The 10,405-nt window shown below is 36.0% G+C and overlaps 2 long non-coding RNA genes across 2 annotated transcripts; one reads left to right on the top strand and one right to left on the bottom strand.

The window, feature by feature from the left end:
• Nucleotides 1-253: 253 nt before the first annotated feature.
• LOC145552221 (uncharacterized) lies at nt 254-1,702 on the bottom strand. Its single transcript, XR_014088183.1, has 3 exons — nt 1,446-1,702; nt 841-955; nt 254-746 (listed from the first exon to the last, which is right to left on the bottom strand). It is a non-coding gene; the product is annotated as an uncharacterized LOC145552221 (long non-coding RNA).
• A 1,991-nt stretch (nt 1,703-3,693) lies between these two features.
• Nucleotides 3,694-9,161, top strand: LOC145552220 (uncharacterized). Its single transcript, XR_014088182.1, has 6 exons — nt 3,694-5,412; nt 6,098-6,172; nt 6,657-6,867; nt 6,949-7,277; nt 7,523-7,691; nt 7,840-9,161. It is a non-coding gene; the product is annotated as an uncharacterized LOC145552220 (long non-coding RNA).
• The last annotated feature ends 1,244 nt before the right edge of the window (nt 9,162-10,405 follow it).

The raw sequence follows: 10,405 nt of genomic DNA, 5'->3' as shown, positions 1-10,405 counted from the left end.
TTGGCAGATAATTTTTCTTATTTTAAGAAAATTATACCCTATTTTTGTACTTTTTTTTCTCCTTGTTTTTGAAAGGGGATTTTTTGCAGCGATATACCTAAAACTAGTTTATTTTGTTGCATAGGATTAAAATATATATTTTGTCATAGCCTTACTCAAGGTTCTTATGCTAAGACAAAAATCCAAAAATTGATCCTGTGAATACTGGAACAAGAGATGTTATTGGCTAGCTGAAATGAAGACATGAGTTCAATTACTTTTAACATCTTTATTACATTTAAGTTTCACATAAACACAATAAAACATGACTACTGGTCAGAATTTAAAGTCTGGATGGGCATCTGATTCTGAAACAATCCTGTAAAATGACAGAACAATGACGATCTGACACATCTGCCGCACTCATAAGATGCCCTAAGAGTCAAGCAAACCAAATTGTCCAAAGCAAAAAAAATCTTGGGATTAGATGTCAACAATAGGAGCTTCCTCCGCAATGAACTTCTTCCAATAAGCCATAGCCTTTTATATGTGGAAGTCTTGCCTCAGTTACGGACGGCGTTCTCAAGACGTCTGTCAGCAGCACAGAGAGGAGTGGTCCCACACACGGATGCTGAAAGGTGTAGTAGCTGTGATGTCCTCCTTTCAGAAGATCAGGGCAGGCATGGTTCCAATGGCCAGTAGAAAGTTGGTTTCACGATCACCACAGAGCTGAAAAGTGATCTTGTTTGAAGTTGTTGGGTCATCTGCTAATTGGAGCACAGACAGAAAAACAATCACAAAACAAACCACGTTTTAGGGACTAATCAGTGTAATGATGAATCAGTATCATAAATTTCTTACCTCAAGAATGTGAAGGACGCCGTCACTTGCAATTCCCAAAGTTTCTTGTAGATGGTGCAATACGTGATTGGAGACTTGTCTGGCATAGACTTCACCATGGCAACAGTTTGGTTTACTTGAAAAATAAAACAAGTCTTATTTTAGTTCATTTGCTCAATTACAATATTACATGAATTCAAGATGGCAAGAAAGTCATTTTAATTAAATCAAACTAGGACTACTTAAATTCACCAATTAAAAATAGTGTTTAAAATATCCTGGTAACAGTGTGGAATATCTAACCTAGGCTGTTAGACTCATTGCATTTAAGTTTTTTAATTACAGCACATCAAACACCCTCAGTTAGTGAAATACTAGGCGGAATTGCCCTTTAACCATTTCCCGAATCAGAAGCTATATGAGAAGCCACCTTAGCTATGTTAAAAAACGGAAGCTACCAAGAACTCGTGTCGATATTATTTTTAAGCCACATCTATTGTGGTTAATGACTGTTCAAAGCTCATATTCACAAGAGCGGCTCTTTAACCGCGGATGAAAATTGGTATATCACGACATGCTAGCTAGCTTCAGTTAGCTTATCTTAGAAAGACAGACTTTAAACTTACCTCTGAGTACAGCAGCTGTAGGGTCTATACACGTAAAAAAGTCCTCCATCTTCATTCATGTCCAACCGAGATTAGAGAATTTGCCAAAAGAAAATCTTATAAAAGTACAGTAGATAAAAGCTTAGTTAGGCTGTTACAACTGAATTAACCGTTAATCAGGGCAGTTAAATGATCTCTCGCGTTGCCATTAGTGATGTGCGGATTGATACTGAAATATCGATTCTTCCGATACCAGAACTTAATTCTTTAAAATCTATTGTTAGATCCAAGGATCAATACTTTCAACACTTTAGTAATTTGAGATAATGTAGATTAACAAGAGCACGTTAGAAAGTAACTAAATTATTGAGATCTTGCCTAAATAAAACGTTGTTAATGGGAACTACTTTTTCTTCCGCCTGGTAAGTATGTAATGTGTAAGGACGTAATGCCCATGCGCAGCGTGCTGCTGACGCTCACTCACTCAGAAATGAACATGTTGACAGATTATTATAAAAGTGACATGGAGCTATTTCAGCTGTCATTTTATATTAGTTTTAATAATTAAACAAGGATGTATTTAGTAGGGTTATTACTTTACTAATTTTCTCTTTTTAGTTTGCAACTCCATTTTCACATGTTTTGTATATTTCTGTTGAATTAAAATAGTTTATAGTAAACGAGATTGTTCTCAATGTCCTTCTGAGTGTAAAATGAGTCCATCAGAGTACATTGTGTTCTTTTTATGAAGCCAAGATATGGATTACATCTATTTTTTATTTAGTTAAGAAACAAATTAACTGTCTTTGCACAAAGTATGGGATCTGTATTGCCAATACCAGCTTAAATTTTACTCGGTATTGGATCGGAAAGAAAATCTGTTGTATCAAACATTAATACTATCTCACTGACATTTTGGGCGCTTTCCCATTTGGATTGTATGATGTCATAAAAGGGGTTACAAACATGATGAATAAAATATTGTTCAAACTAATATTAGTAACTTATAAAGTAAGAATTTGAAATATAAACCAAAAGTTCAAATATTTATCATGACATTGAGCTAATCAATATTGTTCATTCTAATCTCATTGTGTGGAATACCAGCCATTTCAAATCACACATCAATAGAAATGTCATGACATGTCAGTAAAAGGTCCCACATCTTGCATCAAGAAGATCAGATTAAGGTCCACAGCAGACGGAAACATGCCAAAAATTATCTTGATATATAAACTGATATTGTCTCTGAAATTGTTGTGTTAAATGTCAACCGTTTAAATATTAAATTATAATTTCCAGTACACTCTGCCAACTTATACAAGAGTATAAGTTCATGTTTTTTTTTATTTTTCATTGCCAATAACACAAATGATTCCATTTGGACATAGTCTGTTTTAATTATCTGAAGACATTTCATTAAGTATGTGATTTCATTTTCTGTGCTTGAAATAAGAAATTTTTAATTATATAAAATAAGTTCTAGACTTGAAGTTTGATTGGTAAATATTGATATTCTAGATTCTGAATTACTGATTATTCCTCTTTCTGGATACAGGATCAATATAACCAGTTTAAAAGCTAAAATTAATGGTTATATGTCAGACATGGGAAAGTGGGATGCTCTCCATGCCATGATGTTCAGAATTTAGGTCTCGTGGCATCTCAAGGTGTCAACATTGCAGCCAGTGGGCTGAGGGAAATACAGCCTTATTTTGTAGCAATTCAAGAGCTACTCAGCTTTTATCGCTTTGCAAAAACGTTAATCAGCACAGAAGCTCCAAAGCTATATATATATATTTATTTATTTATTTTTGTCATCGTACCCCCAAGATTTTAAAACTACTTTCACCCCTGCCTGTATGTAAATGAGAACAATCAGAGGCAGATCATTATCAGGTTATTGCTTTTACTGAGGGCAATCTGTGTCATGTGACTAAGCTTTAATAGTAACATGACATGTGATGTAGCTATATAATGTAGATATGAGGATATAGATATTCACATTTACCTCACAGTATTTTTAGACTGTGTATGAATGTTGGTCCCTGTAATAATTTGGTCTTTTTCGTGTCAATTTCTGTAAACCTGAAAATTCATCAGATATAAATGTTCTCTCTCTCTTAGTAAGGGAGCGAGTTCATCATCAGCTCATATAAAGCTGGTAAAAGTTTATTTTATTTGAGATGTTTCACTTTGACAAGTTGTACACAACAAGATTAAAAAGGAACAGGAGCAACATTCAAGTCAGCTCGTCATTGATGACGTGATCCTCAGGAAGCATATTCAAAGCCCGAATCACACGTCACAGATTGACGTCAATGAAGGACTGAACCAGAGTCCTTGAATGTAGGTATTCTACCATCATTTGGTCACTAAACTTCTTTTCGTCTTGCAGAACGAACCAGTTAGACAGGTTCTCAGGAGTTTCTCCTTCCTGTCTTGAAGGTTCAGTGTTCCCACACAAGACGACAAAGAACTGGCGCTCTGCAGGATGGGGGGCGGAGGAGTTGCCCCTCCTGCAGTCGCGCCAGGCCCGGCGACATGGGCTGCCTTTGGCGCCCTGCGGGATGGGGGGCGGAGGAGTTGCCCCTCCTGCGGTCGCCCCGGGCCCGGCGGCATGGGCTGGCATTGGGGGGGCATTGCCCCCCCTCAGAGTCAGCCTTGCCCGCCCTTTTTTTTTTTTTTAAACCTCAGAGTGGCCAAAACTTTCTTTTCTTTTTTTCCTATCTCCATTGGTCAGTCATACAAATCAACCAATCATGACAGGCCAACTGAAAATAAAAAGGTGCGATCCCTTACGTCACTTATTCATATATTCATGTTTATCTTCACGAAGAGACCTGCGTTTGTTCGTGCAGCATGGCTATTCGGACTTATTTAAAAACTAAGAATCGGAGGACAAAAGGTAACAAATATTGTTACGGAGTGAAGCTTCTTCAAACAAAACGGAGGCTCGTATGTCTTTTACTGAACCTTTCTGTTCAGTTCCTTTATTGAAGAGAGAAAAAGGCGACAGCTGATAACGGCAACAGCTGCACTGTAAAAAAAAGTCCGTAAAATCAACAGTAAAAATCTGTGAAATCATGACAGAAAAATGTTGTAAAGAAAAACACAATTATATTTTGTTCATTTACCAGTATGATGTTGTATAACGTAGAACAGAAAATTATTGTAAATTTTAAAATGTGAAATTGTAAATAATATTGTATTTAGTTGTAGAAAACACAAATTTTGTATTGTTAATGAAAAAAGTTGGATCCTTCACAACATTTCAGCAGTGTAAAACTAACATTTACATTCTGTGATGATTAAATCCAAATGAATTGGAAGCTAGCTTACCATTTTTTTGCTAGGGAGAAATAAGTTTGGGCTTCCCTGTTTAAGCTGTTGCCCCTGAGACCCAACTCCAGATAAGTAGAAGATGGACGGATGGATGGATAATGAAATAAATGAATAAATTAATAGATTTGGAAATTAATGTGGAATTAAGTAATTATGATTCCACATTGTTTACTTCCAATTTTGTTCACTAGTTATCTATTTATATTCACTTGTATTTTCCCACTTCTTTAGATTGTCATTTCCTCTTTAATTCATTTACTTATTCTCTGTCAATTTTGATTGGATCATTTCTTCATATTTCACGTCTAACGTGGAGGAAACATATGAATCAACAAGGAAGTCATGTACCTGCTTATTGGTACATGTATTTTATTTTTATTTATTATTTTTGCTAACACTGGATTTTTTACCTTCACCGTTGCCATTATAAGCTCAAAGTTCGGCTACTGCGAGAAAGACAGAGAACACCGCTTTGTGCTCAACTTCCGGTCTGTTCTGCTCTCTGATTGGTTCGCTTACCTGGCGCCTGAAAGCTGTTTTGAACAAGTTCGTACAACGGTTCTCATCTCAGAAGAAGCTGAATTGTGCTCAAACCTTGACAAAGAAAAGAGCGCTGTTTGGACCTCGTCAGCTTTCAGCAAATGTAAGTTAAGCTTTGTTTTCTTCAAACGTAACGGTAATTTGTGTTTCTGGGGAGATTACATTTTGTTTTTAAGGCGTCATATTGCTTCTTGGAACAATATGCAGTAGAATCATTTTTTGCTACACCTGCAACACGTGTAACTTGTTGGGTAGGTTGAAATTATTTAAACATGATTATATGTACATTTTGCTGTAAAACACTAGAATCATTGAGGGGCTATGTGTTGCATTGTAGAGTGCACAGAAACGAGCCCAGTTGTGTATTCAAATGCCTCGGCACAGAATGTAAGCGGACATTTTGTACATATGCAGCGTTTAAAACTCATTTTTACCGAGTTCACAACGTGGCTTCACAACCCGAATTAGCCAAAGTCATTGCTGCTAAATTGAAATGCACCATTTCATTGTGTGGGCACCAAAGCCAAACTGTGAAAGAAGTCGTTGCTCATTTAAAGGAGCATATAATGGAGGGGCGGCCGGTAGCATGTCCAGTAAAAGCCTGCAAAAAAGTTTTCAGCGTCAAATCATCATTCACAGCTCATATGTCCCGTAAACATAAGATAAACATAACGTAACACAGCATTGGTGGGTTTACTGAAAACTTTAGTACCTCTCAGTACTTTTGTAGGTGCTGTGAAATCACAAGAAAATACTTTCTTAATGATCCAAATGCTTGTGGTCCACAGCGAACCCCTGAAGCTTACAATTTGGCAGTCCATCATCGAGAGACTGGAAGCATTCAAGACATCAAAGGTGTCAAGGTAAACTCTGACTTCAACTCACTAAAGTCTTTTCATGTTTGCCAACCTGGTCTTCCGCCTTGCTTAGGCCATGACTTATTTGAGGATGTCGTGTCCTGTGATCTTGCACTATACTTGAAATATTTCGTTAAAACAAAGAAACGGTTTACATATTCCCAGTTCAACCGTAGAATCAAGCAATTCAAGTACAAAGAATCAGATGCTCTCACAAAGCCATGCCCTGTCAACTCTGAGGCAATCAGGCTTTCAGGTCAAGCTGTTCAAAACTGGAACTTGCTGAGATTGTTGCCAGTAATTATTGGTGACAAGATACCGGGAGAGAAGTTTGACTAAAAATTTAAGGATGTACATGAATAAAAAGTGTGAATCAGGCACGATATTTTGTTTGACACTAAGTATGACTCTCTTTAATTTGTACATAGAATACATGTTATATTACGGTGATCTTGTGTTTTTACCATTATTTTGTCTGATTTTATTCCAGAAATGGCTGAGCAAACATTTTTACGTAGTGCTATCAATGAAGTGTTGCCCGATCTTGCAGAGGCTTCAAAAGACATTCTCGAGGAGACTTTACAGTCAATTGGAGTAGAAACGTATGATGACTTCCAGTTCATTGTTGAGAAAGACTTGCTGTCTGTCAGCATTAAGACCAATTCAAGCCAGAAAGGCACTTGCTGCTTGGAAATTCAGATGTAAGTAAAATTCTAGAAAATCAACCATTAAACACTGATATTCAGTTCTGATAACTTATTTTTTGTTTTGTGTTTTTGAAGGCAGGACCCCTGAAACCAGCAGGTCCTCAAGTAATGCATCACGAGATACTCCTCCATCACAGCAGTCTTTGTCCCCGCTAAGTGTGTCATCAAACTCCTCCAGCAGCAACCAGACATCTGCAGCAGACTGGGTGGACACCTTTGAGATACCCTGGGAAAAGTTCTCAGAAGAACTGATGCAGGCATTAGAGTGTTAGAGTTGATGCTCTTACTTCTCTGCTACTTCAATGAAAATGAAGAAGCAGTGTTCTTCTGTGTGGAGGACACATGCCTAGCTGAAGAAGTACAGATGGAGAATGTCTCCTTGACTTCCACTATCATTGTGTGTGGTGAGTTCATTTTTGTTTTTCCAGTTTCTTTGACCTGTTGTCTTTTTTGTTGTCTTGTCCCCTTTCTTTGCACTTTTGTCCATCTGACATTTTCTTTAATAGTTTTTTTTTATTCCAATTATTTTCTTAAGCTTTTACTATACTAATATTATTTTTTGTACTTTTTACTTAATTTGTTATTTTTCATATAAATGTCATTGTTTTGTTGTATCAGGAGTCTAAATGTATTTGTTCTTTCTCCTTAGGTCAATCCTGCTTCCATGCCAAACGATTCATGCTGAGTGTGGATCAACAGATTGGAAACAACAACATCTCCTGTTTTATTTCTGCCCTCTGCATGATGTTTGGGAGCTATTATTGTTTTAACATACATTATCTATCGGGGCTGGCATCTACACTGGAGTTTCTGCAGAGGTATGAGTTCTTGTTTCTTTGTTTGTTTGTTTTTTTATTGTAGGCAGTTAAATTTGACTTTTGACAACTTTTATATCTTGAATAAAATGTTTATGTCTTTGTGAAGCACATTTTGATGTAGTTTTCTGTTTGTCCTCTTTATCTTAAGGTGTTTCTTCTCAATCAACCCAAACAAGGGCAGTAAGGTGGAAGAAACCCGTAAACCCAGACTGCATGTGAACCCCCGTGTCCTCACCTTGATCCAGGAACTTGCGGATCATGAGTGGCGTGATGTTTGAGAAAGGACTAAAGTCAGTGAGTTATCAAGACAGTGTTTAATCTTAACAGAGCTGAATAGATTTCTAAATGTATGTTGCATCTCACACAGTGTCTTCTGAAGTTAAGGAAGTAGAAAAGACATATTTATATTTGTTCAGTGGCTGAATTTTGTTCCATGTCAGAAAGGGCAAATGAGAATTTCATTGAAAATATGTTTTCAATTAAAATGTTTATTTGTTTCTAAAAAAATATATTGAATTATCATTATAGATACAGTTTATATTGGGGTTCCTTGTGTTTTTAATTTGCATTTAACTGGTAAATGTTTGTTGAAATTTGATTATTTATAGATATTTGAAAATAGAATTGCTTCTAAAAAAGGAAAACTTTTGAAGCAAACAAACATTATTATTAAAATGTATACTGGAAATAGAAATTTATTGTATGTTATAATCTTCAAGCCCCCCCCCCCTCCAAAAAAAGGGGGTGAAAGTTGGCTCTCATACTGTTTCTGATAAAGTTAAAAACGTTGAAGAAATTTATATGTATTCAGCAGGTGCATGTGCTTCATGATGTTCAGAAAAGACAAATGAGAACTTCATTGAAAATAAATATTTCAAAGGCATGCAAGTGTATGTTTATTTTTTTTAAGGTTATCATAGATACAATTTATATTGGGCTTCCTTGTGTTTTAAAGTTTCCTTTAAGTTAGAAATGTTTGTTGAAATTTCATGCTTATAGATATTTAAAGATATAATTCTTAGTAAAAAGTAAAAAATTAAAGCAAATTTCAGTTTTTCAGAAAGTATTAATAAAATGTTTTAAATTGACATTTTAACAGTTCTAATCCGTTATTTAAAGGTAATTTATCAGTAGGACTAAATGAAGTTTTTTTTGTACAACAAACAAAAACTGAGTAAATCTTACTGGAAAAAAAGTGTAAAATAACAGCATTATTATGATAATTCATCAGAAAAAGTTGGTTAAAATTACTTGATAAAACTGTTTTATTACCAAAATAAACCTTTTCAAATCACAGTTAAAATTTGTGCAAAACTATGGGATAATCTGTTTATTTCACAATTTAACACTGTTATAATTACTGTTTGGTCAGTAAAACGGTTTACATGTTCACTGTGTTTTCTACAGAATTATTCTGGCAACCACAGCTGCCAGATTTTTTTTTGTAAAAACAACAGAATTTTTTTTACAGTGTGTTCGTAACCAAGCCAACCAAAATATCAACAAAGCAAGATAGTGACAAAACAGAACCAGATACTTAAGCATTCTTCAAAATAAAAGACTTCTTCTATTCAAATAAATCATGTCTTGCACTTAAATATATTTCACTTCATCCTTGTAATTATATACAATCATGTTCAATTCAATTAATAATAATCATGTAATCTATGCTTAACATATAATTGTAAATCAGTCACTTATCATACTGAACAACATATAAGTGTAAAAAAGTCACAACATCCTCCCGCCCGATGAACAACTGTTCATGTGTATAAGATTTACCTTTCATTTAAAATACCTCTAAAGGATACAATAACTGAATAGGCCTGTGTAACAAGCCACCAGTCGAAGTACGAACATTGCATGAACGTATGAGACCATCCCTGCCTGGAAAGACCTCTACGATTCTACCCATTTTCCATGTCTGTCTGTGTGTATTGTCCTCTCCCAAGAGAACTACATCTCCTACTTTAAGTAGTGTTGGAGTAGGACTGTTCACCCTGTGGGCTGATTTCAAGTCCATCAAATAATCTCTGCGCCAGCGTTTGCAAAAGCCTATCAAAAGTTTCTGTTGGTATTTCCACCTTCTACCTAGCTGTTCACAGTTTGCAGTGAGTACCTGATTTAGGTGAGGTGAAGGAATAATCTTTGGTGGCAAGGAAGTTAAGCGTTTACCAACTAGGAAATGAGATGGGGTAAGTGGCTGGGGTTCCAATGCATCACTAGTTACATAGGACAGAGGCCTAGAGTTCAACACTGCCTCAACCTCAGTAAGAACAGTCGTGAGCTCCTCAAAGCTCAAGGATGCTTTCCCCAGTACCTTTCTTAAGCATGTTTTTACAGATCTCACAAGCCTTTCCCAGAATCCCCCCACCAAGCTGCTCGCTCAGCAATAAACTTCCATGTGATTCCCTTGTCAGTGAAAAACTCTGTGAGTGTCGATCCTTGGATATTTTGCCACAACTCTTTTAAATCTTTGTCCGCCCTTTTGAATGTTCTAGCATTGTCGGAGTAAATGACCCTACATAGACCTCGTCTTGCGATGAATCTCTTTAAGGCCAATAAGAAATTCTCTGTAGTCTGATCTGAGACCAACTCTAAATGTACTGCTCTTGTCACTGCACATGTAAACAGTGCTATATATGATTTTACAGACCCGTCCTTAGTTTTAACATATAAGGGTCCAGCAAAATCTACACCAGTAACTTCAAAAG

The sequence above is a fragment of the Poecilia reticulata genome, chromosome 7 (assembly GCF_904066995.2).
Source record: "Poecilia reticulata chromosome 7, P_reticulata-male-v2, whole genome shotgun sequence".
Taxonomy (NCBI): Eukaryota; Metazoa; Chordata; class Actinopteri; order Cyprinodontiformes; family Poeciliidae; genus Poecilia; species Poecilia reticulata.
Note: the sequence above shows the minus strand (reverse complement) of the source record. Positions and strands in the feature narration are given on the sequence as shown.